The sequence below is a fragment of the Ambystoma mexicanum genome, chromosome 4q, assembly GCF_040938575.1.
Source record: "Ambystoma mexicanum isolate Mex_15411 chromosome 4q, UKY_AmexF1_1, whole genome shotgun sequence".
Classification (NCBI taxonomy): Eukaryota; Metazoa; Chordata; class Amphibia; order Caudata; family Ambystomatidae; genus Ambystoma; species Ambystoma mexicanum.
This window is the reverse complement of record NC_090928.1, coordinates 526,678,995-526,683,994: the sequence shown is the minus strand read 5'-3', so window position 1 is coordinate 526,683,994 and position 5,000 is coordinate 526,678,995. Positions and strand designations below refer to the sequence as shown.

The window sequence follows — 5,000 nt, the reverse complement described above, 5'->3', positions numbered from 1 at the left end:
CTATGATTACACAGCATCCTATCTGTGGAAAACGGCAGTGCAGGGATAGGGAAGAAAACTATAGGCATCCAAAGGAGCCCGGCTAGCTCAGTCGGTAGAGCATGAGACTCTTAATCTCAGGGTCGTGGGTTTGAGCCCCACGTTGGGCGAAAACAACTAAAATTGTAGTGCTTTTTGACCAAAAAAATACATCCTATCTGTGGAAAGCGGCAGTGCAGGGATAGGGAACAAAACGTTGGGCGAAAACAACTAAAATTTTAGTGCTTTTTGACCAACAAAATAGAAATTGAAAGTCTCTTTACAATATTTGCAATATTTTGATTGTTAACATGCAATATATGAATGCATGTCTGGATGATGTGTAATGGGGCAATACCACACCTTAATGTATTCACTGTAAAAGAAAAAGTATGTATCATCTTACTATAAAATAAAGTGGAGAAAACACAAATAAGACTTTTTTCCACACAGGTTTAATCGGCTATTTCCTGATATTCTTCAATGCGTTCTGATATTGACTGGTAATTGTGTTTGATTCTTTCTTAGGCTATTTATGCCTCTGGCTGATGTGTATTTTCTTTCCAAACTCCACCAGAGCCTATGATTACACAGCATCCTATCTGTGGAAAACGGCAGTGCAGGGATAGGGAAGAAAACTATAGGCATCCAAAGGAGCCCGGCTAGCTCAGTCGGTAGAGCATGAGACTCTTAATCTCAGGGTCGTGGGTTCGAGCCCCACGTTGGGCGAAAACAACTAAAGTTTTAGTGCTTTTTGACCAAAAAAATAGAAATTGAAAGTCTCTTTACAATATTTGCAATATTTTCATTGTTAACATGCAATATATGAATGCATGTCTGGATGATGTGTAATGGGGCAATACCACACCTTAATGTATTCACTGTAAAAGAAAAAGTATGTATCATCTTACTATAAAATAAAGTGGAGAAAACACAAATAAGACTTTTTTCCACACAGGTTTAATCGGCTATTTCCTGATATTCTTCAATGCGTTCTGATATTGACTGGTAATTGTGTTTGATACTTTCTTAGACTATTTCTGCCTCTGGCTGATGTGTATTTTCTTTCCAAACTCCACCAGAGCCTATGATTACACAGCATCCTATCTGTGGAAAGCGGCAGTGCAGGGATAGGGAAGAAAACTATAGGCATCCAAAGGTGCCCGGCTAGCTCAGTCGGTAGAGCATGAGACTCTTAATCTCAGGGTCGTGGGTTCGAGCCCCACGTTGGGCGAAAACAACTAAAATTGTAGTGCTTTTTGACCAAAAAAATAGAAATTGAAAGTCTCTTTGCAATATTTTCATTGTTAACATGCAATATATGAATGCATGTCTGGATGATGTGTAATGGGGCAATATCACACCTTAATGTATTCACAGTAAAAGAAAAAGTACGTATCATCTTACTATAAAATAAAGTGGAGAAAACACAAATAAGACTTGTTTCCACACAGGTTTAATCGGCTATTTCCTGATATTCTTCAATGCGTTCTGATATTGACTGGAAATTGTGTTTGATACTTTCTTAGACTATTTCTGCCTCTGGCTGATGTGTATTTTCTTTCCAAACTCCACCAGAGCCTATGATTACACAGCATCCTATCTGTGGAAAACGGCAGTGCAGGGATAGGGAAGAAAACTATAGGCATCCAAAGGAGCCCGGCTAGCTCAGTCGGTAGAGCATGAGACTCTTAATCTCAGGGTCGTGGGTTTGAGCCCCACGTTGGGCGAAAACAACTAAAATTGTAGTGCTTTTTGACCAAAAAAATACATCCTATCTGTGGAAAGCGGCAGTGCAGGGATAGGGAACAAACCGTTGGGCGAAAACAACTAAAATTTTAGTGCTTTTTGACCAACAAAATAGAAATTGAAAGTCTCTTTACAATATTTGCAATATTTTGATTGTTAACATGCAATATATGAATGCATGTCTGGATGATGTGTAATGGGGCAATACCACACCTTAATGTATTCACTGTAAAAGAAAAAGTATGTATCATCTTACTATAAAATAAAGTGGAGAAAACACAAATAAGACTTTTTTCCACACAGGTTTAATCGGCTATTTCCTGATATTCTTCAATGGGTTCTGATATTGACTGGTAATTGTGTTTGATTCTTTCTTAGGCTATTTATGCCTCTGGCTGATGTGTATTTTCTTTCCAAACTCCACCAGAGCCTATGATTACACAGCATCCTATCTGTGGAAAGCGGCAGTGCAGGGATAGGGAAGAAAACTATAGGCATCCAAAGGAGCCCGGCTAGCTCAGTTGGTAGAGCATGAGACTCTTAATCTCAGGGTCGTGGGTTCGAGCCCCACGTTGGGCGAAAACAAATAAAATTTTAGTGCTTTTTGACCAAAAAAATAGAAATTGAAAGTCTCTTTACAATATTTGCAATATTTTGATTGTTAACATGCAATATATGAATGCATGTCTGGATGATGTGTAATGGGGCAATACCACACCTTAATGTATTCACTGTAAAAGAAAAAGTATGTATCATCTTACTATAAAATAAAGTGGAGAAAACACAAATAAGACTTTTTTCCACACAGGTTTAATCGGCTATTTCCTGATATTCTTCAATGCGTTCTAATATTGTCTGGTAATTGTGTTTGATACTTTCTTAGACTATTTCTGCCTCTGGCTGATGTGTATTTTCTTTCCAAACTCCACCAGAGCCTATGATTACACAGCATCCTATCTGTGGAAAGCGGCAGTGCAGGGATAGGGAAGAAAACTATAGGCATCCAAAGGTGCCCGGCTAGCTCAGTCGGTAGAGCATGAGACTCTTAATCTCAGGGTCGTGGGTTCGAGCCCCACTTTGGGCGAAAACAACTAAAATTGTAGTGCTTTTTGACCAAAAAAATAGAAATTGAAAGTCTCTTTGCAATATTTTCATTGTTAACATGCAATATATGAATGCATGTCTGGATGATGTGTAATGGGGCAATACCACACCTTAATGTATTCACTGTAAAAGAAAAAGTATGTATCATCTTACTATAAAATAAAGTGGAGAAAACACAAATAAGACTTTTTTCCACACAGGTTTAATCGGCTATTTCCTGATATTCTTCAATGCGTTCTGATATTGACTGGTAATTGTGTTTGATACTTTCTTAGACTATTTCTGCCTCTGGCTGATGTGTATTTTCTTTCCAAACTCCACCAGAGCCTATGATTACACAGCATCCTATCTGTGGAAAGCGGCAGTGCAGGGATAGGGAAGAAAACTACACGCATCCAAAGGAGCCCGGCTAGCTCAGTCGGTAGAGCATGAGACTCTTAATCTCAGGGTCGTGGGTTCGAGCCCCACGTTGGGCAAAAACAACTAACATTTTAGTGCTTTTTGACCAAAAAAATAGAAATTGAAAGTCTCTTTACAATATTTGCAATATTTTCATTGTTAACATGCAATATATGAATGCATGTCTGGATGATGTGTAATGGGGCAATACCACACCTTAATGTATTCACAGTAAAAGAAAAAGTATGTATCATCTTACTATAAAATAAAGTGGAGAAAACACAAATAAGACTTGTTTCCACACAGGTTTAATCGGCTATTTCCTGATATTCTTCAATGCGTTCTGATATTGACTGGAAATTGTGTTTGATACTTTCTTAGACTATTTCTGCCTCTGGCTGATGTGTATTTTCTTTCCAAACTCCACCAGAGCCTATGATTACACAGCATCCAATCTGTGGAAAACGGCAGTGCAGGGATAGGGAAGAAAACTATAGGCGTCCAAAGGAGCCCGGCTAGCTCAGTCGGTAGAGCATGAGACTCTTAATCTCAGGGTCGTGGGTTCGAGCCCCACGTTGGGCGAAAACAACTAAAATTGTAGTGCTTTTTGACTAAAAAAATACATCCTATCTGTGGAAAGCGGCAGTGCAGGGATAGGGAAGAAAACGTTGGGCGAAAACAACTAAAATTTTAGTGCTTTTTGACCAAAAAAATAGAAATTGAAAGTCTCTTTACAATATTTGCAATATTTTGATTGTTAACATGCAATATATGAATGCATGTCTGGATGATGTGTAATGGGGCAATACCACACCTTAATGTATTCACTGTAAAAGAAAAAGTATGTATCATCTTACTATAAAATAAAGTGGAGAAATCACAAATAAGACTTTTTTCCACACAGGTTTAATCGGCTATTTCCTGATATTCTTCAATGCGTTCTGATATTGACTGGTAATTGTGTTTGATACTTTCTTAGACTATTTCTGCCTCTGGCTGATGTGTATTTTCTTTCCAAACTCCACCAGAGCCTATGATTACACAGCATCCTATCTGTGGAAAACGGCAGTGCAGGGATAGGGAAGAAAACTATAGGCATCCAAAGGAGCCCGGCTAGCTCAGTCGGTAGAGCATGAGACTCTTAATCTCAGGGTCGTGGGTTTGAGCCCCACGTTGGGCGAAAACAACTAAAATTTTAGTGCTTTTTGACCAAAAAAATACATCCTATCTGTGGAAAACGGCAGTGCAGGGATAGGGAAGAAAACTATAGGCATCCAAAGGAGCCCGGCTAGCTCAGTCGGTAGAGCATGAGACTCTTAATCTCAGGGTCGTGGGTTCGAGCCCCACGTTGGGCAAAAACAACTAACATTTTAGTGCTTTTTGACCAAAAAAATAGAAATTGAAAGTCTCTTTACAATATTTGCAATATTTTCATTGTTAACATGCAATATATGAATGCATGTCTGGATGATGTGTAATGGGGCAATACCACACCTTAATGTATTCACAGTAAAAGAAAAAGTATGTATCATCTTACTATAAAATAAAGTGGAGAAAACACAAATAAGACTTGTTTCCACACAGGTTTAATCGGCTATTTCCTGATATTCTTCAATGCGTTCTGATATTGACTGGAAATTGTGTTTGATACTTTCTTAGACTATTTCTGCCTCTGGCTGATGTGTATTTTCTTTCCAAACTCCACCAGAGCCTATGATTACACAGCATCC

General features: G+C 38.6%; 6 non-coding genes across 6 annotated transcripts; all 6 read left to right on the top strand.

Moving 5' to 3' along the window:
• Positions 1–674: 674 nt before the first annotated feature.
• On the top strand, positions 675–747 carry TRNAK-CUU (transfer RNA lysine (anticodon CUU)). Its single transcript has one exon. It is a non-coding gene; the product is annotated as a tRNA-Lys (tRNA).
• A 432-nt stretch (positions 748–1,179) lies between these two features.
• On the top strand, positions 1,180–1,252 carry TRNAK-CUU (transfer RNA lysine (anticodon CUU)). The gene has a single exon. It is a non-coding gene; the product is annotated as a tRNA-Lys (tRNA).
• Positions 1,253–2,273: 1,021 nt separating this feature from the next.
• On the top strand, positions 2,274–2,346 carry TRNAK-CUU (transfer RNA lysine (anticodon CUU)). The gene has a single exon. It is a non-coding gene; the product is annotated as a tRNA-Lys (tRNA).
• Positions 2,347–3,274: 928 nt separating this feature from the next.
• Positions 3,275–3,347, top strand: TRNAK-CUU (transfer RNA lysine (anticodon CUU)). Its single transcript has one exon. It is a non-coding gene; the product is annotated as a tRNA-Lys (tRNA).
• Positions 3,348–3,779: 432 nt separating this feature from the next.
• TRNAK-CUU (transfer RNA lysine (anticodon CUU)) lies at positions 3,780–3,852 on the top strand. The gene has a single exon. It is a non-coding gene; the product is annotated as a tRNA-Lys (tRNA).
• Positions 3,853–4,552: 700 nt separating this feature from the next.
• Positions 4,553–4,625, top strand: TRNAK-CUU (transfer RNA lysine (anticodon CUU)). Its single transcript has one exon. It is a non-coding gene; the product is annotated as a tRNA-Lys (tRNA).
• Positions 4,626–5,000: the final 375 nt, after the last annotated feature.